At 42.3% G+C, this 27,680-nt stretch overlaps 2 long non-coding RNA genes across 2 annotated transcripts in view; one reads left to right on the top strand and one right to left on the bottom strand.

Moving 5' to 3' along the window:
* LOC128325150 (uncharacterized) overlaps window positions 1-27,680 on the top strand; it is a 64,725-nt gene that overhangs the window by 5,581 nt on the left and 31,464 nt on the right. The window contains exon 2 of the long non-coding RNA XR_008307286.1: window positions 145-322. This is a non-coding gene — a long non-coding RNA (uncharacterized LOC128325150). The remainder of the gene's footprint in view (window positions 1-144; window positions 323-27,680) is intronic.
* On the bottom strand, window positions 73-4,284 carry LOC128325151 (uncharacterized). The gene is made up of 3 exons (XR_008307287.1): window positions 4,205-4,284; window positions 878-987; window positions 73-173 (listed from the first exon to the last, which is right to left on the bottom strand). It is a non-coding gene; the product is annotated as an uncharacterized LOC128325151 (long non-coding RNA).

Here is a 27,680-nt window from a genome sequence, read left to right as displayed (position 1 = left end):
CCACTCCATATATTATTTTGATTTAGATTTTATGGATAGCACATTAAATCACTGTAATGAGCCATTTCTATTCTTACATCAATATGAGGTCATTAGGTGTAAGACTACATCTTCTTTTATTTGCACTATTATTTCATGTTGCAGGTGTCAGAAGTGACTTTGATGGCTTTTCACTGTCAAAAACATGAAACAGAGGAAACAAAGGAATAAATACGGACTTGGTGAAAAACTCAAGAGTGACACATCCTGGTTGTGACAGAGATATCCTGTATACTCACAGGATAAATCCATTTAACTGAAATGTTAGCTCCACCAATTTCAGGTAAGCTTAATTTTTACCTAACATCTGAATGTCACCATCAGCTCAAAAGCATAGGGTTATACACTCACATCATTAGGAATATGGCTAAATAAAATGGCATCCATTATAATACTTTTTATTACAAGTTTGTCAAGTCATTTTATTCACATGTTCAATTGGGCACAGAAAGCTCCAGGCTTCCTTAGCATCTAATAAAGCAGTGATTTTCAAACAGGAGTTTCCTGAGACCTGATCAGAGGTTCTTGAAGGGATGATCAGTAATGGCAGGCAAACTTCCTTGCAAGTCAGTTTGTCCACCACAACTAATCTTTTTCTGCAACCCAGTGCTGCTGAAATTCCCAGTGACTGTGTTTTAGGGTGCACTCTCAGTTGATGCAGGACTATAGTGAGGCCTGACAAGTGCTTCACAAAGATTATGGGTGCTAGAATCATGGCCTAGAATCCTCTGCAGTTTGCAAGGGTTCCATGGCACATGCTCAACTTGTCTTTGGAAGACAAGTTAATGTGAAAAGGAGTATTGTCTCTGAAAGCCGTTATAACATAGCCTCCCCCTACCTTATAGCCAGACAGTGGTAGCACCAGGAAAAAATAGTTGAGAGAATGGGCCACAGAAAGGGCAACATCCATTTCTAGAGGGGATTAACTTTGTCCCACGTGTTCAATTTCTGAAAGCAAATAATAGTATATTCGACATTAATACTCCCATCTGAAGCATAAACAAAGCGGAGCTCATGGGGAAATTTTCATGGATAAGATATAGGCTGCATTTGCATGTAACACAGAACCACAGATCCAATGGACCCACTGTACCGCTCTTCCCCCTGCCCCCTACTCTCCTCTCCAAATTCAGAGAGCACTCTCTGCAGTCAGCAAGAATGCAGAGAGGAGGGGGAAGCTGGCTGTGCCAGCTTCCTTCTGGCATGAAGGAATCACAACCAATCACAGCTGGAGGGAGGGCAAGGAGTGCCTTCAGCACACACCTAACCTGCCATAGTTAATTCATTGTGCAAGCTGAGCACAGCGCCCCCTACAGGTAGGGCCCCTAAGTGACACCTGACTCACCACCCCTAAGTCCAGTCATGAGTGCCTGTACTCATGTTTTGTGTGAATGACTGTCTGTGCATTCATTTTGTACAAATGCTAGGTACAAAAAGGAAGCGTACTACTGTCTAGGAATGTGCACAGAAGTGGCTGAGCTGGATTCTGTGCATGTGCACAGAGGCCAGAAGAGTGCTGTAGGCAAGGCAGCCTCAACGTGAGATGTCAGGCAGGGCACTGCTGCTGGTGGGAGCTGAGCAGTAGCCAACTAATAATAATTAAAGGTACCTCCCGCTGCCTCTGTCTGCCCACCCTGGTGCCACCCTCATGGGCCAGAATGTTCTGACGCAGAATGGAGTCATTCCATTCCAAGCTTGAAACAGGCCCTTCGTTTGAAGGCTGGTCTGTTTCGAGCTCGAAATGGGGTTTTTGGGTTCAAGTCTCTCTCTCTGTTTATATATCTGAATATTTTGAGACAGTGTATTTCCCAGTGGTTGCAATAAAGAGAAAGAGAACAAAATAAATAATAAATCATTTCTAATGCCAAACTCAAGGGCTTACATTTACATTTGTTTCCTTTGTAGAACCGAATTTGCCAAGCATGCATAGAGGTAAACTTAAAATACCCAATTACAAATTAATAGAAAATCATAAAACAATCATACATATAATATTATCATAGGGTCACTAAATAAAATCCAAACCAAACCCCAGTCTCTTTCTTCTAAAGGAAACTATCCCAACAGTACTCCAGCATAGTCCATAGTCCCAAAGTCCCGTGGGTAAGCAGCCGAAATGATCTGGTGCAATGAGGTCAGGTGGGCCCATCCAGAATATCAAACCAGTGTGCAAATCTTGCCCAAAGAAGAACTGCAATATATAGGCAAGTTCATATAAGAAAAGAAGATCTCCAAATATCTATCTATCTATCTATCTATCTATCTATCTATCTATCTATCTATCTATCTATCTATCACATTTTTATACTGCCCAAAAAACAAGTTCTCTGGGCAGTTTACAAGACAATAAGAACAACCAATAAAAAGATTAACACATTTCAACAATTAAAATTTAAAACGTTAAAACGATTAAAACACAATTAAAATACAAATAAAACAATGTCTAATTAAAAGCCTGGTGAACAAATGCATCTTGACTGCCTTTTTAAAAGTTGTAAGAGATGGGGAGGATCTTATTTCAGAAGGGAGCATGTTCCAAAGCCTCGGGGCAGCAATGGAGAAGGCCCATCCCCGAGCAGCCACCAGACGAGCCAGTGGCAACTGCAGACGAACCTCTCCAGATGATCTCAATGGGCATTGTGGTTCATAGCAAAGAAGGCATTCTGTTAAATACCCAGGGCCCAAGCTGTTTAGGGATGTATAGGTTATACAAAACCTTTTACTTTACCCAGAAACTTATCGGCAGCCAGTGTAGATCTTTTAAAATGGGAGTGATATGGTCTCTCTGAGATGACCCAGAGACCAACCTGGCTGCCACATTCTGGACTAATTACAGTTTCCAGACTACGTAAAAAGGCAGCCCCACATAGAGCGCATTGCAGTAGTCAAGTCTGGAGGTGACCAGCAGATGTCATTTATCTCAAGAAATAAACACAGCTGGCATATCAGCCAAAGCTGATAGAAGGCACTTCTGGCCACTGCCTCAACCTGGGACACCAGGGAGAGTTTTGTGTCCAGAAGCACCCCCAGACTGCATACCTGTTCCTTCTGGGGAAATGTGATCCCATCTAGAACAGGCAGATCAAAATAATCTCCCAGGTTCCGACCCCACACTATAAGTACCTCCATCTTATCTGGATTCAGTCTCAGCCTATTACTTCTCAACCAATCCATCACTCCCTCCAGGCAGGCATTTAGGGAGGTTATGCCTTCTCCTGATGATGTTGACATGGAGAAATAGATTTGGGTGTCATCAGCATACTGATAGCACCCTGCACCAAATCTCCTGATGATCTCTCCCAGCGGTTTCATGAGGATGTTAAACATCGGAGACAATACGGAGCCCTGAGGGACACCACACCAAAGTTCAGTTTTTGAAGAACAACAGTCCCCGAGGGACACCATTTGGAATCTGCCCAAGAGGTAAGAGTGGAACCACTGCAAAGCAGTGCCTTCCATCCCTAACCTCCTCAGACACTCCAGAAGGATACTGTTGTGGGTAAGCCTGTGGCTTCCCGTAATCCTGTTCGAGTCTCCTGGTTAGGTCAAGTACCGGACACCAGTATCAGAGTTTCATAGCAAAGTTTTATTTAGCAAGTCAGCAAAGAGCTCGAGTGATGGCAGTCGCCCTGAGGTTTGGAGCAGCCTCCTTATATACCAAGCAGTAAACCTCTTATTCTCGCGGCTGCGCACACAAGCTCAGTTCAGGCAAGCATCCCTATATGGTTACATTTCAGACATACAGGCTCTGATTGGCATAGCTGTCTCATCTCTCTTGTACACGTTCAAGTCATCTGATGCTCTTGCCCTTCCTAGAGGGCGAGGCCCATTTTCCTACAACAATACTATAGTCAATAGGATCAAAAGCCGCTGAGAGGTCCAAAAGGACCAACACGGTCATACTTCCTCTGTCAATTCCCAATTGGAGATCATCCATCAGGCCGACCAAGAAAGTATCCGGTCTTTCCTTATCTCTTTCCATCTCTGCTCAGGAGCTTTCAGCTGGGCTTGAAAACTCTAAAAATTTCTAAGGACTTTCTCCTTAATCTTTTACATTTACTACACAAATGCATATAACTATTGCAAGATACATTTAACATAATTAAATCTAATTACATCATTTATCACAATCTCTTTCTGAAATGAAAGACCCTCTGGCTTTTACCTGCAAGTTCATAACAGAATAGATCTCCAAATCTGTCTTTTCTTCTCCGCTCATGAGCTTTCTGTTGGGCTTGAAAATACTAGAAGATTCTAAGGACCTTCTGAGCAGGCTCGACAATCCATTAAGAAGGGGGAGGGGAGATCATATACCCTTTAGTTGCCAGTTCAGGAAACCTACCAATAGTACTGGTAGTAATGGTGTGGGTTACATGTTCACAAGCACAGTTGAATGAACTATTTGTTTATTCAAATGGTTTTTCACCCAGAGTAGCTTGTCCATATGATTATGCTTTCAGATGTCAGCCATGCAATTTGCTGCACTGTTACTATTCAATGAAAGTGCAGAGTTTGAGTTTGAACATGTTTTCAGTCAATTATATATTCTAGGAATTCAATGGACATATTATCAGTGTATCTCTGCAAATAATAATGACTCAGTAGGGTTTTTCAGTGTTGTGGATCTAACAGTAAACCATTCTACAGTACAAATACAGTACAGTATTTATAAATTTATTTATTTACTTAACAATGACATGTTGTCATTGTCATTCCTTCTATGAAATATGTGTACATAAATTTCCTCTGTAGTATTATTTATTATTGATCTTCATTCTAAGCAGGCATATATTCTGTGCCTTAGGCTAAAATTCTTTGGGTGGGGGGAGGGGCACAGTAATTTTTGTGCTTTTGCCAGTTTGAGGAAACGTTTGGAGAACTGAATGAGAATTTTAAGCAGCAATTGAAAATTATCATTTCCTTTCCTGCACTCCCTCAGACAAAAAGAGCTTAATTATCTATATTCAAATAACAAGGAACAAAGTATAACATGAGGAGTGACTTCTGCACAGATTTTTGGCTACATTCAGGGAACTTATTTCTAATCTATTGTCTCTCTATTGTGGGTGCTTTATAACACTTGACACCTTTTCAGTTCTTTAAAAGCACCTGTAAATGTTTAGTGAATTGCTTCATTTTGTTAGAGAGATTGCAGTAGATCATCCTGACTTTTAAAGTGTTTTTGTCTTGCCTGCCTTGTTTATCCTTATAACTGGATTCATACATCCAGAGGTTTGCTGTGGGCTTATAAACGACTTAGCTGCTTTACATTCTTAATGATTCACATGAAACTTGCTTCTTGGCTCCAGTTTAAAGGTATTAGCACTCATCCAAATGCTTCATTGATCATGTTTGGATTTGCAAGCACACATGGAGCTTTCCCCAATGTTTATTTGTACTGTCAATGTGCTCCCCATTGTTTGAGTGGTAGGAAGTTAGTGGTAAGAAGCGTAGCCTGGGTGTGACTTCATTTGGAAAAATGACAACTGGAACTTTATGGTATCTTTATAATATTTGGTTTATTTACAAATATGGAAGCTGAGCACCGGGTGGAGGTGAACATTATATGCTCCAGTCAGGCAGCAAGAATCTGCTTCTTAGCCATGTACGGAGGTCATCTTCAGAGGCCATCCTCCAGAAGCCTCTACCTTTGGAGGTGAGGCTGGTGGCAGCTGCAGAGAGGGCCTTCTTGGTTGTGGCACCTGGAGGCTCGACTGTCTAATTATTGTCCTTTTTATTCCCCTGGTGCTTTTAAATAATGTTTTAGCATTATTTTAACTGCTATTTTAATCTGCTGTGCCTAACATTGCTGTGTGGTTATCTATTATATGAATTCTCCTGGGTGTGCCTTGGTATGTGCGTCCCAGAGCCCAGCTGATTGGCTGGGTGGCGGATGCGCCTGATTGGCTGAGGCGCACCCAGGAGGATTGGTTGCCACGGTGGCAGCCCGGCCGTGGAGGCCAGAGGTGACGGGCCCGGCCACGGAGGCAAGGCCCAGGAGGGGGGGAAGAAGGGGGGGCAGAAGTGGCAGTGGGGAGGAGAGGTGGCTGGGCCCAGCGTGGTGTAGTGGTTAGAGTGCTGGACTAGGACCGGGGAGACCCGAGTTCAAATCCCCATTCAGCCATGATACCAGGTGGGTGACTCTGGGTCAGTCACTTATCTCTCAGCATAACCTACTTCACAGGGTTGTTGTGAAAGAGAAACTCAAGTATGTAGTACACCGCTCTGGGTTCCTTGGAGGAAGAGCAGGATATAAATGTAATAATAATAATAAAGGTGGGGAGAGGTAACCGCTGGCCCCAAAGAGCGCACAGATGCTCTGTGCGGGGTCGGCTAGTTTTAGTTATTGTTATTGATTCCATCATACACCACTTTGCATATATTTAAAACAGAAAATATAGCCTAACAGATTTTAAATAAATAAATAAATCATAGACAATCCCCAGAGAGAAGCCCTATAGCACCGGGTGGCTTCGAGGACTCCCCCCACCCCCGCAACACACACACCCAGAACTTCTTATCTCCATCTCACCCTCATTTCTCAAGAGTGAAACCACTGTCTAGTGTTTGACCTGAAATGGGGTTGAAATTTTGGGCATCTCCATGCAAACCAAAAAAGCTGGAGGCTTGAGTAATCAGTTTGATCAATTTCAAAAGGCTCAAAGCAAAAGCTTGAGCTTTTTTCCAAACCAGCAAATCAATCAGTTGCAAAGGCTGGAATGAGAAGTGGTGACTGATGCTCATTCCACATTCAACCAGGGTAGCTTGAAATATGCAAGTCTCCTGCTCAAATGCTTGCAAGCAGCAACAAGATGAGCAAAGGCCTGCTGGTGGTAGCCTACCTTGAGCAAGTGAGAAGGGCTTGTGCAAGTCCCCATTTTGTGAGTTCTAGGGCCCCAATGACATCCTTGCCCAATGACAAAGGGCACAAGGACTATCATCCCCAGCATGGAAACTAATGCTATTTTTCTCCTTCCTAAGGGAAGCAATGCAAACAGCATCAGCTTCCTGTCGAGGATGCTGGAAATGCTAGCCCCGGGATGGAAAAATATGTTGTTGAGCTGCTAGAAACATTCACTGCCACCTATCCCCTCCCCAGAATCAATAAGCACTTCATTTGGGGGGAGGGGGAGTGGGGAGAGCTTGCAAAACTGAGGAGGGCTCAGGCCTGCTCATGTGCTTGAAGCAGGCTGCAAGCTGACCGGGGCTTGCAATAATGCAAGCAGGAAACTTCACTCCCGATCTGAGGGCAAGTTGAGCCAAGCCCCTGCCTAGTGAGTTAGCTCAACAGTATACTTATAAAGGGGAATCCAGCAAGGATTCCCCTTTACAAGTAAAGGGCTATATGCAGGGCATTGGAAGGTGGAGGGGAAAGGTCTCCTTCTGTCTTTTATCTTTTTACCTTTGAAAAATCAAGCCACTGCATGGTGGGATGGGGGGGGGAGGGCAAGGAAAAAAAACTCCTTCCATGTTTTACCATTGCAAAATAAAGCAAGCCACTGCACATCAGGATAGCAACAGCCACAGCGGCTGCGGCTGGCTGTGGGCCGTTTTGGGCCTCTCTGCACACGCCGAACTGGGCAATCAAGCCGAACCAGGCAATCTGGTTCCATGCACATCTCTAATGCCATGTCCGACAGGAAGCTGCAAACTGAGGTTTCTTTTCACTCGCCCTTTATTTCAACTTCTTTCCATAGCAAGTGTTGGAATATTATTTGCAGATAGCTCTCAACAGCCAAAAAGCATGGTTGCTTTGCACAGCACTTAGCTAACTATGATACATGGCCTATCAATGACGCTTGCAGCTGCTAACCCCATGCCTTGAGGATATTTTATGATGGCACTGCTTAAAGGAATGTCTCAACTGGGAGTGGAAATCAAGGCCACAAGCTAGATGTCTTGAGAGTGTAAATGGGAAATATAACACTTGGAAGCAAATCAGAACCTTTAGGGTTAAAGTAACGCTTTGGCTTGTATGTGATGCGCAGGTGCAAAAGTTGTTTACCCTAGGGTATAAAAAGGGGGTGGGCTGCCAGACCAAGCACCCAAAGCTTTTGCTAGCACTGAAATAAAGCTTTGTTTGAAACTTGATACTGGTGTCTGGTGAAAATACCTAACCAAGAGATGAGCAGAACAGGGAGTAAATCTCTCATCTAACACCAGGAAGGGGTGTTCCCAACTCCAAAATGACTTTTCACATTCCAGAGCCATTTAGTAATATATTGCTGACTACTAATGGAAAGTGTGGATTGGCAAAAAGCCTCCACAAGCTCCCATCAAGGGGGGCAGTTGTGGGTGCTGGGAGGGACCACAAGGCATGGTAAAAAAATTTAGTTGGTGAGGAAGCGGGACCTCCTAACTCAAATCAAAACTGAAGAAGCAGAAAGAAGAAGAAACAGAAAGCACATATGCTTTGCAGCCACACAGTGTTTGAATGACAGTTCCGAGAGGAGGTTGTTTTCCTACTGCTAATCAACAGGAAACAGCCCGTAAAACTGGAAGCTTGGTGGGAGGAGGATATGAGATGAATTGGGAGAAGTGGGAAGAGAGGCAAAGATGGGGGGGGGGGCATCCTGAGAAGATTCTGCAACCCTACATTTCATCTTCCTGCTGTCCATCAATACCCTTCCTCACCAATATAACACATGAGCCTTCAGATCTGACATGACATTTTTATTATGGATTCCACTTGTCTCTATATATCTCCTAATCATTAACTCTCATTAAGGAACATCTACTGGCCATTAAGGAAGATTAACTTGGCTTCCTGGACAGTTAAACAGGAATCTCCCCCTTACAAAAGAAATAGCATGCCAGTATTCATATAATACTTATATTGTAAGTATAAAGATCCCCCGCCCTGTCCATGGGCTCAGATAAGATACAGATATCCTCAAATGCTCACATCAAAATAATGGGTCGGTACTTGCTCACACAGAATGAGAGCTCCTGTGTTTACTCTGCAGCTTCTGATTGGGGTGACTGTTGAGCTTGGTTGTGAGATAACTCCATTTGCAACTGGAGTTCTCTCATCATCAACTATGGAAAAGGAAACTCCCATATATATTTGCAGTGCTTTGTGATACTGTAGCCAGAAAAGGGAACTCTGGGGGGTCTCCATGATGTAATCATGAGATGTAAGTGAAGCTGGCTGACAGTGAGCCACACTTCCAAGAGGAATGAACTCACTAGTTCCATGCTAGCCAAGAATCTGCACACGCAGCCTCCGAAGGCAGAGGCTTCTCCATGTCTCCAAAGCTGTGTGTCATCACAGCTGCGACCAACGCCTAAGGGAATTATGGGGGTTGGTCGCAAGTGCAATGACGCACAGTTTCAGAGGCACAGAGCAGCCTCTGCCTTGGAAGCAGCATGCATGGGCTCTTGGCTCGATTGATTGCACATCCTTCTTGGATGTGAGGCTCGCTGCACAGTATGTCAACCACTGACACCAATTATCTATCTATCTATCTATCATATTTCTATACTGCCTCATACAGACATCTCTAGGAGGTCTACAAAGTTAAAATATAACAAATGTAAAAACAATATAAAACAGTTAAAATTCAGGAAATAAATACATTAACATTTAAATTTCAGTTAAAAGCCTGGGGAAACAGGAACATCTTGAGGGTCTTCCTAAAAGCAAGCAGAGAAGGAGATGCTCATATTTCAACAGGGAGAGTATTCTAGACCCCATTATGTGGACGAGTCCTATCAAATTGAAAGGGGATTTTGAATGAGTGGAATTGACTTCTTATTCTCTGCTGCTCCAGAAGGCAGGACTAGAACCAGTTATTAGAAATTGGAAAAGAGAAGGAAATAGAAGGAAATTACAAGAAAAATTAGAAGATGTTTGCTAGACATTAGGAAGAATTTCCTAAGTGTAAAAGCTGTCTGACAGTAGAACAATCTGCCTCATGCAGTAGGGGACTCTCTTGCTCTAGAGACCTTCAAACAGATATTAGATGGTCATCTCTCAGGGATATTTCAGTAGTTTCCTCCAACGGGGGTTGGATTAGAAGACCTCCATAGTCACCTCCAACTCTAAAATGATATGGCTCTATGATTCTATGAAAAACTGAAAACAGGATTTCAGCCTAAGTAGCTAAGAAGGAGTTCAAGGTGTACCATCTTGTTTGAATGTTCACATGTGCATTACATACTGCCCTTCATCAAAAGACACCAACACAATTTACAGACATAATAAAAGAACATAAAAACATAATGGCTGACATGCAGAATAACAAAGCTCTTGCACAATGAACAAAGTTGGTGCCTTCCTGCCCTCCCCCCAGCTGTTGAGTCCTGGTGTCTGCTCGGCCCAAGAGTACCTCCAAGAGCAACACCTGGCAGACTCCAGCTGAAGAGGCCGGAAGCCCTCAGGCAAAGAAGCCAGAAAGTGAGCAGCCCCCCTCCCCTTTGGGCAAGTTATAGAACTTAGAGTTCTTTAAATAGGGCCTAATTTGGGGAAGGGAGGGATTCAGTATTAGTAGGGCTGTAGGACAGAAGGGGTGGGTTGGGGTTAGAGAGACCACAGTAATCCACTGCCCTTTGCCTTCTCTTCCCTTAGACTTACCCCATTGTAGGGATGTGCAAAACGTTTCGGATACAAAACATTTTGTACCCAAAACAGCCTGTTTCGGGTGTTTTGTAGACAAAACAAAACACCCATTTTCCAGATGCAGATTGTTTTGTATACAAAACAAAACGTCCCTGTTTCGGCTACAAAACGTTTTGTTGTTTCGGCCCTCCATTTTGTGGTGATCTCTGAGTCAGTCTCCATTTTGTGTTTGACATCTCTTTGAATTTCCCACCCTTCCAGCCTTCTGATCGGTGACCTAAATCATGGGCTGACCTGCTGACAATTCCCTCCTTGTTCCGCATTGGCTCTTTTGCTTCTTGCCACTCTTTACTGACCCCGCATTGGCCATGGGAAGGGTTGCTAACCCATGGGGTGCTGGGTTCTGTTGATCCTGTGGTGTTCTGAGTCTAGATTTTCTGGTAGCATATGAGAGTGGATTCTTGTTTTTCACTGAAAATCTCATGTCCTGCCAGAGAATCTACAATGAACACCTCAGAAACAACAAAACCCAGTACCCCACGGGCTTGTGGGTATGGGGGTGGTTGGCATCCTATGTGCACTACACTCTGGGCAACCCCAGTGCCCCCCAAGTGGAATTATGGGGCTGCTGAAACCTAAACCTCCATTATTCCCTACGGGAGAAATCTTAGACACGTAAACTTCATCAAATCACAAAAGATCAGCCCTTTGCCCAATTTCTTTGAAATAATTCTGGAAGTTTCCTTGCCCCCATTGGGCACTACCACCCACCACACTCCGCTCTGGGTCATCCCTTTCCCATTGATTTGAAGCGATACATTTGCTGGAATCCCCATTATTCCCTATGGGAAAATTCTTAAAGATGTGTAAACTTTAAAAATTCACAAAAAATCAGCCCTTTGCCTAATTCCTTTGAAGTTTGGGTGCTAGCTTCTACCCATTGGACGCTACCACCACCATGAACTCTTTTTGCCCTGGGACCCTTTTTAAAAATCCAAATAGATTCGGATTCGGAAAATTCGGCTACAAAACAAAACGGCTGATTCGGATTCAGAAAATTTGGGTACAAAACAAAATGGGGGTGTTTCAATTTGGATACAAATCGAAACTTGAAAATTCCAAAATGCACACCCTTACCCCATTGTTGTTTGCTCCCCTCCAACCCTCCCTCCCAATAACGCCTGTTTATTTGGGAGGATTTAATTTTTAGTTTCTGTATATGCACCACAGTGCTATAGGTAGAACTGTGTGTGGTACACTGAGGTAAATAGACCACCCCAACCCCATACCTTCTTTAAATACATGCCTTAAAGGCACTTATTTTCTCCCCACCCTCATCAGAGTTAGGACTTCAATTTAAAAAGAACAAGATGCCCGAGAGGGTGCGAGGCAGAGCCAGGAGCAGAGTGGCAGGCAGCGGGAGGAGTGATGCTGCTGGTTGTCATTGGCAAGAAGAACCTACTTCCAAAGTTGTCTCCGCCTCCACTGATATGGTTGTACGCAGGCTCTGTGGCGGCTGGGGTAAAATGGGGTGGGGTGTCCTCCCCTGTCATGGAAAAAGCTATTCCTGTGGCAGTGGAGAAAGAGCTGTCATTGGCTGCTAGCCCATCCAGATCACTCTCTCTATCATCCTTCCCAATCCCCGTTGGCAGTACAACCCCACCACCAGTCCTGATACTGAGGAGGAACACTTCTGCCTCCTAGACCTTCTTGGGCCCAGATTGAGGATGGTGGTGGTGGCGGCTCCCAGAATGAACCAGCAGCCCCAGTACCAACACCACCGAAATGGTCCCAGACCAACAGCAGCCTGGTGTGGGATCTCTTTGAGCTCTGCCATGGTGACCCACACCATGCTGTCTTCATCCACTGCAGGACACAAGTCAGCAGGGTTGAAGACCATTACTCTCCCTAATTTTTCTCATTTGTGTGTGTAATGAGTTTTGCTCTGGGTGGCAATATCAAGGCAGTATGTGTGCATGTGCATTCAGAGTGGGGCCCTCCTAATTCAATCTGAGTGGGATATAAAATTGACTGAGCAGACATTAAAAAATGTGTGAGTGTGTGCACATGTGCACACCTTAGAGGGAACACTGGTCAGCACCCTAAGCATCTTGCGATGATGGAGATAATGCAGCACCTGCAATGGCATCACCCAGGGGTCTCTGGTCCTGCTGGCAGTAATAGCCCTGGTATATCCTCGGCTAGTGTCAACTCAGATCACCCCATTATTCCCCACTGGTCCTAGGGACACCTTTCCCCCAAACCCCCATAGTCAGTCAGTCTTTATTAATACAGCCAATGGCCAGAATTACAAAAATAAAATCATTTAGAATTAACAACTTCATTCCGAATAACACCACAAATATAACAGAATTTAGCAACATTGAGTAAGTTCTCCTCTTTACAATCCTTTAAAATTAAATTTAAATAATCAGTTTCAGTTAATCCTGGAAACAGGATAAGTTGAGGTGAAATGTATTTCTTCCTAATATCACTGTAAAATTGGCAATACAAAAGAACATGAGCCGTCGTCTCAACTTCTCCCGATCCACACGGACAAACACGGCAATGATAAGGAATATTTTGGAATCTCCCCTGCAGCACAGCTGTATTCAAGGCGTTACAACGGGCCAAAGTTAAAGCCCTACGAAATTTAGGTACTGTAAGAAGAGATACATATCTGGCTGGGGAATAGCTTACAGTTTCGACATTCAGGAAAACACCCCTAGGAATTAAACTCCTGTCAATCTGAGATTCCATATCGAGAATCCTTTCCTTAAGTCTGCCCCTAGCCTCCTCATAAGGCAAACTAAGGATGGCTGCAGGTGAAAATCCATAGTACTGCAATCTCGTTTCAATAGCTTCCAACCAGGCTGAGCGATAAGAATCTTGAAAAATCAATGAGACAATACCAATAGGCCTAAACATCAATTTGAGCCAATAGCTCAAAATGAAAAGCCATGCCCAGGCTTCAACTTTAATCAATCCTGCCTCAAGGCGCAGCACTACTCTGGGCACACAGCCAGGTACTTGAAAGATGTTTTTCAGAAAGGTTGATTGTATTGCCTCAACTTTCTCGAAATTGGAGTATAGCCCCAACTGAACACCATACAGTAGTTGAGCCCTTACCTTTGCATTAAATAGTTTGATGGCTGCTGGGACATACTGAGCACCTCTAGAGCGGAAAAAGGACTGGATCAAATTAGCACTTCTTCTTCCACTCTGGATAACATAATCTCTGTGCAGTAGTCGTGATCCAGTAGCAGAAAAAACAATCCCGAGATATTTGAATTGTTTCACTTGTTCAAGTTGGACTCCATTAAAAAACCAGCGATGTAAAATAGGACGTCTTGCAAATACCACAATTTTAGTTTTGGAACAATTAACTTCCAGCAGATTCAACTTACAATAATCATCAAGGGCACGCATAGCTCTCCTTAAACCCACTTGAGTTCTAGATAAAATTACCGCATCATCAGCATAAAGCAAAATGGACAAATGTCTTGTGCCTAACTTAGGTGGATGGTGATGCAGTTGATTCAAGTGAGCGATCAATGAATTAATATATAGGTTAAACAGCAAGGGAGCCAAAATGCATCCCTGTCTAACTCCTCTAGATACCAGTACTTCCTTAGTAAGATGCCCAACTCTAGAACAACGAACTCTGATCCTAGAATTATTATGAAGCTTGCGAATGAGGCATAGAAGATGACGATCAATTGTGGATTCAGACAGCTTAGACCATAATTTATCACGCGGGATCAGGTCAAATGCAGCCCTAAAATCGATAAAGGCGGCAAAAAGAGCAGCCTTATGAGCAAGCACATATTTCCCAACAAGATGTTGAAGGATTAAAGCCGGATCCAAAACTGATCGATCCGCTCTAAATCCAAATTGCTCATCCGATAGAATGTTTTCTCTATCGCACCAATCCACCAATTTGCCATACAGATGCCTAGCATAGAGTTTAGCAATAGTACTAAGTAAACTAATTGGGCCCCATAGGATCCTATGGGGTTTGGGGGAAAGGTTAAGCAAAATTAAAAATTGCCTGCTTGCCCATTTCTTTTGTGGGTTGGGTGCTATGTAGCACCTATCATGCCTTACCACCCAACCCACTTTGCTCTCCATAGGTAACAATTGGGTGATTCAAGTTCTCCATTGTTCCCTATGGCTGAATCACTCGAATCATTTTGAACTGATTTGTCAAAACAGCCGGCAAATTGCTACTGTTTCAGCAAATCAATTCAATATTTGCGATTTGATTTGAGCTTGAATCAAATAGCAAAATATGATTCATGCACAATTCTAATCTCTTCCCAGTTCTAGATGAATCTAAGCTGCTGCAGTGTCAGTGTATGTACAATATTGAAGCAATAAGCTCTTATCTGAATACTTGATCATGTAAAGCATTGTTTTACAGTTCATTCAAATACCCACAATAGCTGCAATTTTGGAGATACTTATTCATGTACCTTTCAGCGCTTGCCAGCATGAGGATCTGATGGGCATGTGTTGCAGCTGTGTGGTCATTCATTTGCTTTAGCACTTGAACATATCACATTCAATATCATTAATGAAATGAGTGAAAAAATGTACTCATTCACCACTTGCTGAATGGTCAGTTCAACATGCAGCAAAATAATAAAGACCTGCTTTGTCACATGACAAGCTATACTGTGTGTCCATTGGGTGCTCTCATGTTCACGGAATTTATAGTTATGAGAAATCTTCTATTTGTGTTTGTGGGGAAATAGCAGTGAAGAATTCTAAGGACAGCTGTTGCATATGTTGAAACAGGCTTGCCAAGACAGCTGTTATATAGTTGCTTCCTGTAAAATCACAATATCATCTTGAGTAAACAACAATCATTCAAGATATAAGTAATATTAAAACTGGGGCAGAAACAAGGGGAAAGTTAGGTATTTGAATATCTGAATTAGTTAGGTTTATAAAATGTTTGTGGTAGACACCTGTCTAAGATTTTATAAAATCTAACGTTATAAACTAGGGGTGAGCAAATCAATTTGCTAATGAATTGATCTGCTGTGAATTGGGGCAATTCACTGATTTGTTTGTGCATCTAATCACCCCTTTAAAAGGGGGGCTGATTCAATTGTGAATCAAATTCCCCCCCCTCCCGATTCATGCGAATCAATTTGCTAGTGATTTGTTTAGTGGACACCATTTTGTCTCTGTGTTTCTCAATCGCTGATTGGTCTCCTGACACTAGCTACCAATTGGCTTACAATTTCCTTACTACTTGGTTGGCTAGTGTAATTTCAAATGAAGGGTTGGCTGGGGCATGTGTGCCCCCATTGGCTGGAGGGAAGGAGCAGGGAGTGAGGAGGCCAAAGAAGAGAGTTTCAAAATGTATATATAAGGGGCTGCTTGGAGTCAGAGAGAGCCACTGCTTTTGTGTCTCAGGAGAGGAACCAAGTTGGATCAGAGACAGAAAGAGACTGCAGCAGCACTGAACAGAGTGGTGGTGGTTTGGGCCTACCTGCCCAGACCACTACTGTGGCCTGGCCCCCACACTGTGACTGGAGAGGGAGACAGAGGCTTATCTCTCTCTATTTGCAGTGCCTGTGCCAACTGCTTTTATTATTATTTTCTTTAAAAAAAAAAAAGTACTACCAGCAGCACCAGTGAATTTAACTGGGTGCTGCTAGGAATTTTATTTTATTATTCTTGCTTCTAGCTAGCTCCACACCCAGCGACTTTAATAACTGGGATGCTGTGTGTGTGTGTGTGGCCCTGCTGCCACCTTTGCTGCTGCTGTCTGTGTGCTGCCTTCCTGTGCCTGATGGATCTCTCTCTCTCTCTCTCTCTCTCTCTCTCTCTCTCTCTCTCTCTCTCTCTCTCTCTCTGGTGGGGTTTTTTGTAGGCTGCTGTGGTGCCCAGCCTGCCAGGCTCCCTCTGTACTTTTCAGGATTTTTGTTTTGTTTTGATTGTTTGGGTGTTGTGGGTGGGTGCCTGACCCCTACACCCCCACCCCCCCAGGCTGGTAAGTACTGGTGTCTGCTTGGTCCAAGAGTGCCTCCAAGAGGGACACCTGGCAGACTCCTGCTGAGGATGATGCTGGAAGCTCCCTGCTGAAGATGCCAAATAGGTGATAACCCACCCATGGCCTCCGTCAGGTTGTTTGGAGAAGAGAGAGATTAGGTGGTCAGACTGTAGGCAAGGAGGAGTGGGTTAGAGAGAGGCTACTGTAATCCCTGACCTTCTTCACATTCCCTTCCCTTGTACTCCTTCCCTTGTTCTTTCCCCCATTGTTGCTCATCCCCCCTTTAAAACAGCCCCCCCCAATAAAGCCTGCTGCTTTATTTCTGAAATTTTATTTTTTAACTGTCTCTGCGTGCAGTACAGTGTTATATGTAGCACTGTGTGTGGCATACAGAACATAAATACACCTCCCCAACCCCCCTTAAAGGCACTTATTCTCTCCTACCTCCCAGCATCAGGGTTAGGGCTTAAATTTTAAAAAGACCTTAGATGTCCAGGTACCCACCTGGAGGCAGAAGCAGGATCAGAGTGGCAGTCAGAGGGAGGGGTGATGCTAATCGTGGCAAGTGACAGCGAGAGGAGCCTATTCCACAAGTTGTCCCCACTGATACGGTTGCACACAGGATCTTCTATCTAGACCCTGGCCCCTCAGCGCAGCCCCCTGTGGCGACTGAGATGGAAGTAGGGGGGAGGTCCTCCCCTGCTATATTGGGCCTCAGCAATATAGGAAGATGCTGAAAGGCATCATCTCGTACTGTGTGGGAGAAGGCAATGGTAAAACCCTCCTGTATTCCACCAAAGAAAACCACTGAGCTCTGTGGGTGCCAGGAGTCGAAACCGAATTGATGGCACACTTTACCTTTACCTTTTACCTCCCCAGTCCCCATGGGGGAGGAAGCTCTTCTTTTTGTGGCAGCAGAGGTGGATGTGTCATCAGCTGCTAGCCCAGCCAGATCATGCTCTTCATCCTCCCCAGTCCCCATTGGCGGTGCAACCCACCCTGTCTGAGACTGAGGAGAAGCAGGAGAAGTAATTCCTGTTTTTCCCAGACCTTCTTATCCCCAGATGGAGGGTAGTTGTGGCCCCCAGAATGAACCAGCAGCCCCAATATGACCACCAAAATGGTCCCGGAGCAAGAGCAGCATGATGTGGGACCACTTTGAGCTCTGCCCTGATGATCCACACCATGCTGTCTGCACCCACTGCAGGACCCAGGTCAGCAGGCGTAAGAACCCCAAGCATCTAGAGACAACGGGGATGCTGCAGCATCTGCTACAGCATCACCTGGGGGTTCCTGCTCCTGCAGGCAGCCATAGGCCTGGCATGTCCTCAGCTAGCGGCAAAGCTCCTGCTCCTGCCCCCAAGCAGAGGAAGTGGACTGCGCAGTGGGTGCAGTTGGTGGGCAAGTGGTCTGGTAGCCTGGAGCTTCATCTCATTACCCGGGCTATTGGGGAGATGACCAGCTATTCCAGGTGGTGGCTGCTCCGACAGCTTGCCCCCAACTACCAAATCTATTCACGTAACATCTTCAGCAGAAGAGTAGTACCCTCCTTGTACTGGGCATGCAGGAAGGCCATGTTGGGGCTGCAGTGTGCAGCAGAGACTAACACCAGTGTGCACTTCATTGTGGATCTGTGGACCAGTCCCTGAGGGAGTATGCTGCTATCCTCTCCATGAGCAAAGCATGAGCCAATGGACCCTGAGGTCATAATAGCTGAGACTGTAATGGGCCATCTCCACACCTCTCTCTTAATTTCAAGAGAAGGCAATCAGCCAGCAATAAGACCTAATTCAAAAGGTACATCTCAAGGGAATTAAAAACTCCCTTTCTGCAAGAGAGATATCATGCCAGCAACTATATGTACCCCTGGCCAAGCCACATGTTTATTCCAAAGTCTTGGAATCTGTATGGATCTTTTCCCTGCTGGTTCAAAAGGGTGCAAATGGTGGCCCTTTATCTGGGTTTGACCCAGATAAAATTTAAAAACTCATTTAAAATTGCCTAATAGCCTGATTGCTTTGTGTGTTGGGTGGTAGATAGGTTGGGTCATGCCCTAACAACCAACGAACTTTGGTGTCCCTAGGACCTACCCATGGGGAACAATGGGGTGATTGAAGTACCCCAAAGTTCCCTATGGGAGTGATTCATGAATTATTTTTGCAGATTTCCAATTTGATTTGTTTATTTGCTATTTGATTTGCTAGCGAATCTAATCACACATACACACACACACACACACACACACACACACACAGATTCATGCACAACCCTATTATAAACCAACTCAGAATACAAATTCCCATAGCTGGTATAATCATCTAGAACACTTTTAGGCCTATTTGTCTAGAGAAGTTATTTTGAAAATAGGATCGTGTCACAAAATATAGATAATATTCAGACATTTTTGTCAGTGATCTTGGTTGCTGGTTCATTCCCTAAAATACAATATTCTGCATATTATACTAAGAGTATACAGCACAAATTTCCATCACTCAGGATTGCTACCATTTAAATCAGAACATGTAAATGAAATATTTTACATGGCAAAGCTAACTTTCAGGATGGTGTAATGTACCTCTCTGATTGACTGCACTCTCTAGTACTATTGAAGGTGAGAGTCTTTTAACTTAGGTTAATGAAAAATATAAATCCTGGCTTTACTAAGGTACCTTAAAATAATTCAGTACATAGAAGAAAAAATAGATGAGCCAGCCACCAGAGCCAAAGCAATAGGAAAGAAAATATATATAACTAAAGTTGCATTGAACATCTGTTTATGAATAGCTCTGTTTTTTGCTCTGATTGCATGTTTGAAGTCCACTTTCCATAAATTATCTAATAATTGCATGTATAATATTTGTTTTGCATGCTAAGAAGGGAAAATAAAAGTAAACAAGCTATTTTCTCTAAAGCTAAAGCTAGTAGTCATGGTAATGCACAAAGCATATAAGTGGCTTTGAATAACAGAGATTATACTAGAGACTCTATTCCTTAACCAGTACAAATGGACCCAATTCACCTACACAGAAATATAGTTGTCAAGAGGCTACCCTGGGAAATCTTGGAGATGCTCTCAGGATCTCTCTGTCATTTTGAAGACAGTCCTGTTCGGCACTCTTGCCCTGTAATTATCAAAGATGAGAGTTTTTCAGGGAATAAGAACTACTCAGTGTCTAACATGGAACAGCATCTTTTACATCCAGGAGACAGTGAGTATATGCTGTCATAAAACATTGTGAGTTTACAACAAAATCTAATTGCTTAATTAGCATGAATAATTTGAAAATGTGATGTTTGCTCTAAGTGCATTTGTATTTTTATGACTAAAAAAAAATCTAGACTAACCAAGGAAGAAAACCAATAGGGCCAAAACCAACAAGATGAAGCTCAGTACACACAAACGTAAACTTCTGAATTTTGGTAAGAAGTGTCAAATGCACAAGTGCAGGATGAAGGAGGCCTGGCTTGGTAGCAATACATATGAAAGGGACTTAAGAGTCTTAGTAGACAAGATGAACATGAGCCAGCAGTGTGATGCAGCTGCTTAAAGAGCTAACACTATCTTAGGCTGCATTAACAGAAGTATAGTGTCCAGATCATAATAAATAATTATTCCATGCTATTATGCGCTGGTCAGATCTCACCTGGAATTCTGGCCAACACTCAGCACAGTGTTACATCTCCATAATTCTGTGCTGCGGGGTTGCTGCACATTTCAAAGGCAATGACAAGGGTACATAAAAGAGGAGGTTGTGCAAGCAGCAGGCGAATGAGGAAACTTGCAGAAGTGCTGCTTGCCTGACTGCTTCTTTGGCCATTTTGCCTAATCCTGGCCCCCACATTTGAAGAAGGACACTATCAACTGGATCAGAGTCAGAGGAGGGCAAGAAAGATGGCGCGGGTCTGGAAACCAAGCCTTATGAGGAACAGTTGAAGGAGTTAGGTATGTTTAGCCTAGAGGAGAGAAGACTAAGAGGGTGTATGCTAGCAGTCTTAAAATGTCTGAAAGATTGAGGCAGTTCCCACGATCAGTTAGCAGGGAGAGTGGGCTTAGCCCGCTCTCCTTGCAGATGACCAAGCAGTCTGTTCCAGGCACCCAAACCAGCCACCCACACGACAGCCGGCTCCGTAACGGAGCCGGCGGGGGCTGGGGGGCCATGTGGCCCCCAGAAGTTCCAGCATGCCCTACGCAAGCATGCAGGGCATGCTGGAGAGACCCCTGAGCCGGGAGGCAGCTTTTTGCCTCCCCTCCGGGGGTCTACTTGTGAGTTGCCATGGCATGGAGCCATGCCGAGGCAACTCATGATCATAGAGCCCGGGTTAGTGGAGCGCTCACTCCGCTAACTTGAGCTTAGGGGAGGGTTATTTAAGTGGGTGACCCGCTTAAGAACCACCGGGCTCGCAGCTGAGCCTGGTGGTTCTCACGATGGGAGAAAATTGGGCTAGTGGAGGCTAACCCGATTTTCTCCCATCGTGTGAATAGCCTCACTGTCTCACAGAAGAAGGATATGACTTGTCCTCTGTTGCTCCTGAGGGCAGGACTAGAACCAGTGGCTGAAATTACAAAGAAGAAAATTTGCTCTTGACATTAGGAGGAATTTCCTAACTAAAGACTTTTCAACAATGATACAGTGGTGGGCTCTCCTTCACTGGAGTTTTCAAGCAGAGACTGGAAGACATCTGTCGCAGATATAATATAACAGATTCCTGCACTGAGCAAGGAGTTGGATGTGAAGACTTCCAAGGTCCATTCCAACTTCGACAATCTATGATTCATGAGTCTTTGAAGATGCTCAGTCCAGCTCATACTGTATCTGAAAAACATAAACAACTATGGGTCAATCAGAGTGGTTCTGTACCACATCGCTAATCAAATTCTAGATTTGTTTGTAAACATCTGTATGATGAGGTAAGACTCATGAGGCAATGGATGCCTGTTTGCCCTGTCTATTGTCTGAAATTGTATGTGTAAATGCTATGCAGGGTTTAACTCAGTGAGATTTTGGTATCCATTCAGTTGAGAATGGAAATGTCTTGTACCTTTGCTAGGTCCTGTTCAAATCCTGGGGCTGAAAATGGCTGCTTATGTCATGAATGCTCAATGAGATAACCTAGGATGGAAATGAGCATTGAGCCAACTAATAACCTCCATATCATAAGGAATGGTGTCCATCTACTATACACTAAACAGAGATTCTAGCACAAATAGAGGTGCTTGGGAATACATTAAAGTAACATTTCTGCATGAATATGTAAGAAGCAGACACATGACACATTGTCTGTGCATTCTGTATGTGAATCAGGATTCCTACTCCTTTTGAGCAAACATGCTAGAAAAGTATATTCTACAGGATCAGACACTGGCTAGCCCTGGTATGTGAAGTACAGTCCTTGGGAACAGATGGCTTAATATCCGACAATAAATCTCACATCAGGGCTGCAGCATTGTGCTTCAGACAAACATATTCTTAAGCTACAAGCTGTGAACCAAATTCTCTCATATACAAACAAGAACTTTCTGCTTCTGAGAAATCTTTGTCTGCATACCCAAGGACAGCACTCACTTAAAAAAAAAATACACTAATTTGAAGTATTTTTCAACATGTGCATACTTTGAAACCATAATTCAACAAACAGAATGTACAGGTTGACTTATTGCCAATTAAACCTTCAGCTCTATAGCACCTTACTGACAATCTTTCCCCACAATCAGACTGAGAAAACAGAATAAGGCCTTTTGACTTCTTAAGCACTAAGGAGTGACGGATAACAATGAAGACAGTTTGAATAGTCATGTGAGCTACAAAATCTCTTCATAACTATCAACCAAATATCTTGCTTCCGGAACAGAGTACACAAAGCTCAATAGGGTCCGACTACCACAGAGATGTCTTATTAATTTGAGGAAAAGGAGATCATGTATCAGAAATAAGATTAAAACTTATTTTTAGGAGAAATGTATTAACTATTCTTTTTATAAGTGGAAAATCTGATTTTTAAGATACATGTTTAAAAAAGAATACCTGGTACAAATTGAAATCATTCCATTTGAAATTGTAATTCTAATATCAGTATATTCAACTCGGGGGTTTTAGTACATTTGATAGTATATTTCATTGAGGCACAATCGGGCACTTGTTTCTCTCTAGAGACAGCAGCAATGCCGATCATCATCATCATAATCCTGATTCACATGTTTTGCTATTATAAGTCTAGTCCAACTAGAATAGGTTATTTTAAAAGAATGTACCAAATTTGGAAAGAGAAGCATCCAGATACAGAAATAACAGAACAAAGGCTAGCAGACCAGAGAAGATTCATAATAAGAAATAAAGTATTCACAGGAGTTGAGCTGGAAGAACTGCAAAGAGCAACACAGGCTCAAGATATGGAAGAAGAATTACCACCAACTGAAGCAGTTGCTCAGGCGCAGGTGGAGGAGATGTTGGAAATAGAGGATGCTACTGTTGCTGAACTGTTTAAAATCAAAACTAGGCAACCTCCCCTTTGCCTTCAACTCAAAAACCTGAATGCCATTTAACAGAAAAGCAACAAGAACTAAAGCAAAAAATAACTGAGCACATGAACCAAACAACCACCAGGGTTTGACTTCCAGCTCTAAAAACAGTTGCCAAAAAACAACTTGCTCAGGCATTAAAAGATGTCAATGCTGCATTTGCAGAAATAACAACCAATAATTTGCAAGAAACAAACCAACTAATGTACAGTGCAGCAACAACAACAACAACACAAAAGCTTGGATATAAGATGAGTGGACCTGTAAAAAAAGAAAGTAGTACATCACCTAAATGGAAGATTAGATTAGAAAATAAAATCTCCAGGCTTAGATCAGATGCTAGTAAATTGAAAGAAATAAAAGACAAGAAGCTGAAGAATGAAAACACCAAACAGGATCTGATCCAAAAATACCATCAAGATTCAAGGAAAATTAGAGAAGTCCTGGAAATAATAAAGCAGCAAATAACAGCAGTGTCAAAGAAGATTAGCAGATACAAAGCCAGAATTACACAGCACATGCAGAATCTCCAATTCCAATCAAATCAGAAACGTTTTTACCAAAGCACAGAAGGAGAAACTGCAAGAAACGTAGAAACACCAAATAAAAAAGAAACAGTGCAATTCTAGGGGAAATTATGGGACAATCCAATAAATTATAATAAAAAAGCAGGGTGGGTAAAAGAGGTCAGAAAATGTAACCAACAAATGCAAGATCTAATAATAATACCAGAATTAATAAGTGAAAGAGCAAAGAAATTTAAAAATTGGACTGCACCAGGTGGCGATGAACTGCATGACTTTTGGCTTAAACACCTAACAAGCCTTCATAAACAACTATCAAAACAGTTCAATCACATTTTGCAAGGAGGTGATATTGAACAATGGATAACAACCGGGAAAACTCATCTCATAATGAAAGACCCAGCATAAGGTGTAGTTCCAAGTAATTATAGACCGATAACCTGCCTACCAACCATGTTCAAATTATTAACAGGAATAATAGCAGATGAAGTGATGCAACACTTAGCAGCTTCCAGTTCTACAGAAAGGAAATTGCCTGAATACCAGAGGCAAAAAGACCAGCTGCTGATTAACAAAATGATTTTAGAAAATTCCAAGAGAAGAAAAACAAAATCTAAGTGTTGCATGGATTGACTACAAGAAAGCCTTCGATTCATTGCCTCACACATGGATACTAAAATGTTTAGAAACAACTGGTGTCAGCAAAAACATGCAGATATTTATAAAACAAAGCAATTAGCATGTGGAGTACACAGTTAACAATCAATGGCGAGACACTTGGACACTCTCCCCTGTTGTCTGTAATCTCCATGACTCCACTTTCACAAATACTAAACAAAACAGGCCTCAGATACCAAACATCTAGAACATCAATTAAAATCAACCATCAACTGTACATGGATGATCTGAAGTTGTATGGAAAGTCCCAGTCAGAAATCGAATCACTGCTAAACACTGTCCTGAAGTGTGCTGCATTAATAATGAATAGAGCAAAAATAAGAAAAACAGAAGGAATAGAACTGCCCAATGGAAGCAAGATCAACAACCTGGAAGAGAAAGAACATTACAAATACTTGGGCATTCTCTAGGCTGATAACATTGCACACACTGAAGTCAAAAGAAAAATTGGAAGTGAATACATCAGGAGAGTTAGAAAAATCCTAAAGTCCAAACTCAATGGCAGGAACACCATACAAGCCATAAACACCTGGACTATACCTATTAACAGATACATTGCAGGAATAATAGACTGGACCCAGGCAGAGCTAGAGACACTAGATCGTAAGACCAGGAAAATAATGACCATCAATCATGCTCTGCACCCCTGCAGTGATGTAGATAAGCTATACCTCCCTTGCAGCTCAGGTGGAATGCTGCAAATCCCTCAAACAGTAGAGGAGGAAAAAAGAGACCTTGAAGAATATATAAAGGACACAGAAGAAGATGCACTGAAAATGGTCAATAACGAGAAACTATTCAACACCAATGAAAGAAAGCAGGCCTACAAGAAAGAACAAGTAAAGAACTGAGCAGAAAAATGCAAAAATAAGCCACTGCAAGGTCAATATTTGCCCAATATAAGTGGAAATTCAAACATCACCAAGACCTGGCAATGGCTTAAGAATGGCAACTTGAAGAAAGAAACAGAGGGTTTCATACTGGCTGCACAAGAACAGGCACTAAGAACAAATAGAATAAGAGCAAAAGTAGAAAAATCAACAACAAACAGCAAGTGCCGCCTTTGTAAAGAAGCAGATGAAACAGTGGACCACCTAATCAGCTGCTGTAAAAAGATCACACAGACTGACTACAAAAAAAAGGCATGACAATATAGCAGGGATTCTACACTGGAACATCTGCAAAAAATACAAGCTACCTGTAGCCAAAAATTGGTGGGACCATAAATTTGAAAAAGTTGAAGAAAATGAAGATGCAGAAATATGATGGGACTTCCAACTACAAACAGACAAACATCTGCCACACAATACACCAGATATAACTGTAGTCGAGAAGAAAGAAACACAAGTGAAAATAATTGTCATATCAATACCAGGTGATAGCAGAATAGAAGAAAAAGAAATAGAAAAAATCACAAAATAGAAAGATCTACAAATTGAAATTGAAAGGCTGTTGCAGAAGAAGACCAGAATAATCCCAGTAGTAATTGGCGCCCTAAGTGCAATTCTAAAAGACCTTGAAGAGCACCTCAACACCAAAGGGGCCACAGAAATCACCATCAGCCAATTACAAAAAGCAACTTTACTGGGAACAGCCTATATTCTGCACAATATCTATAATAATAACAGCAACAACATCGGTAACAAAATTCAGCCATCCTAGGTCCTTGGGAAAGACTCAGTGTCTGGATAAAACTAACCAGTCAATAACACCTGTCTGATTGTGTTAATAAGAATTATTTTTATTATTTATTTATTTATTTGCACAGTCACACAGGGCCTTCTCTGTTGCTGCCTTCAGGCTTTGGAATGCTCTCCCAGTAGCCCGCTCCTCAGACTCCATCACAGTTTTTAGAAAGCTGGTTAAATCTTGGCTTTTTATCCAGGCCTTTACATGATTGTTTCATTGCTGCTCCTGTGTGTTTTTATCCATGTATAGTTTTCTGTATTTGTATATTATATATTTTAATATCAGATTGTTTTTATATTTTTAGCTAAATACTTCTAACTCATTTTTATTATGTGTTTTAACTTTTGTAAACCGCCTTGAGATTGTTTTTAATGAAAGGCGGTATATATAAATCTAACAATAAATAATATCTGAATAGAGCTAGAGAGACAGAATGTTCTGTAAGACTTTCCTGGTGGTCTGTTTACCAGACACAGATAAAACAATAGAGAAAACCCCTGTATTAAACAGAAACCAATCAATTCTGTATGCTTTTTGAGACATACAGGACAATAAGACTTAGCAAAATGAAACCCCAATTCGGTCCTTCATTGTGCTCTAATAAAGGTATTCTACGTTTAAAAGGTGAAATGTTTAGAAATGTGTGTCCTTTCAACAGTCAACAAATCAATGATAAAAATAAACCCTACTAAGCAACACATCCTATATTTTTTAGCAACAGGAACACACACGTGGTTGAATGTGATAAGTAAGCAGACCTAAAGAAACCAATTTAATATTGCTTCTGCTCTTGTGCTGTGTGTTGTTCTGACATGAAGGAAGCCACCTGGCTCACAGAGAGTGTACGCCTGTCCAGGAGGAATAAATCTCTATAAATAATATGTAGATGTCTCTGGAAGGCTTGTTATATAAACTCTGGATTTAGAGTGGTATTCAAAATTGCTTTCCCATGACTTGCTAAATCATTATAAGTGGGAAATAGCTATGAGAGAATAAACTCTGGATTCTCTGTAAAGCATGTTAAACAGAGTGAAAATTCATATCATAACCCTTCATGCGTTTTGCGGGGTAGAAAAATGTATTAAATAATAATAATAATAATAATAATAATAATAATAATAATAATAATAATAATAATAATAAATAGTCAAGTAAGAACACATGCAGCACATGCTTTACGTAGGTTCGCGTTGATTTCTGCATCTGCAATGTCTACCTGTCTCATCTGAACTGTAACACATGTCTCTTCTGCATTGTCTAGCCTGATGAAAAATATGAATCTGCATACTGTGCATTGTACATTGAGAACTCAGGGTAAATCTCCCTGCTTCCCATGCTGTAGAGAAATGCATGGCAATCCTGACAAATTGATGAGAAACTTTCTCCCAATCCTTTTGTTCCAAAGAGACTCTAGGACAGGTGTTGTTTCCTTCACTATACTTTTATGCATTTTTGCAGATTCTCCTGCAATTGCTAATAGCAATTAAAAGCAAACATAGCAAAATACAAAAGTGCTATTCAGATTTATGCCTAGAATGTACAATTTCATTCCAGTGTCCATCATTCCCAAGTTCTTATCAAAGATTATGACAAGGAAGAAGGGAAACGGCAAGAAAAATGTTGGAAAGAAGTCACAACAGGGACAGCAGATGTGATACTAACATC

This window comes from Hemicordylus capensis, chromosome 4 (genome assembly GCF_027244095.1).
Source record: "Hemicordylus capensis ecotype Gifberg chromosome 4, rHemCap1.1.pri, whole genome shotgun sequence".
Taxonomy (NCBI): Eukaryota; Metazoa; Chordata; class Lepidosauria; order Squamata; family Cordylidae; genus Hemicordylus; species Hemicordylus capensis.
This window is presented reverse-complemented; position numbering and strand designations above follow the sequence as displayed.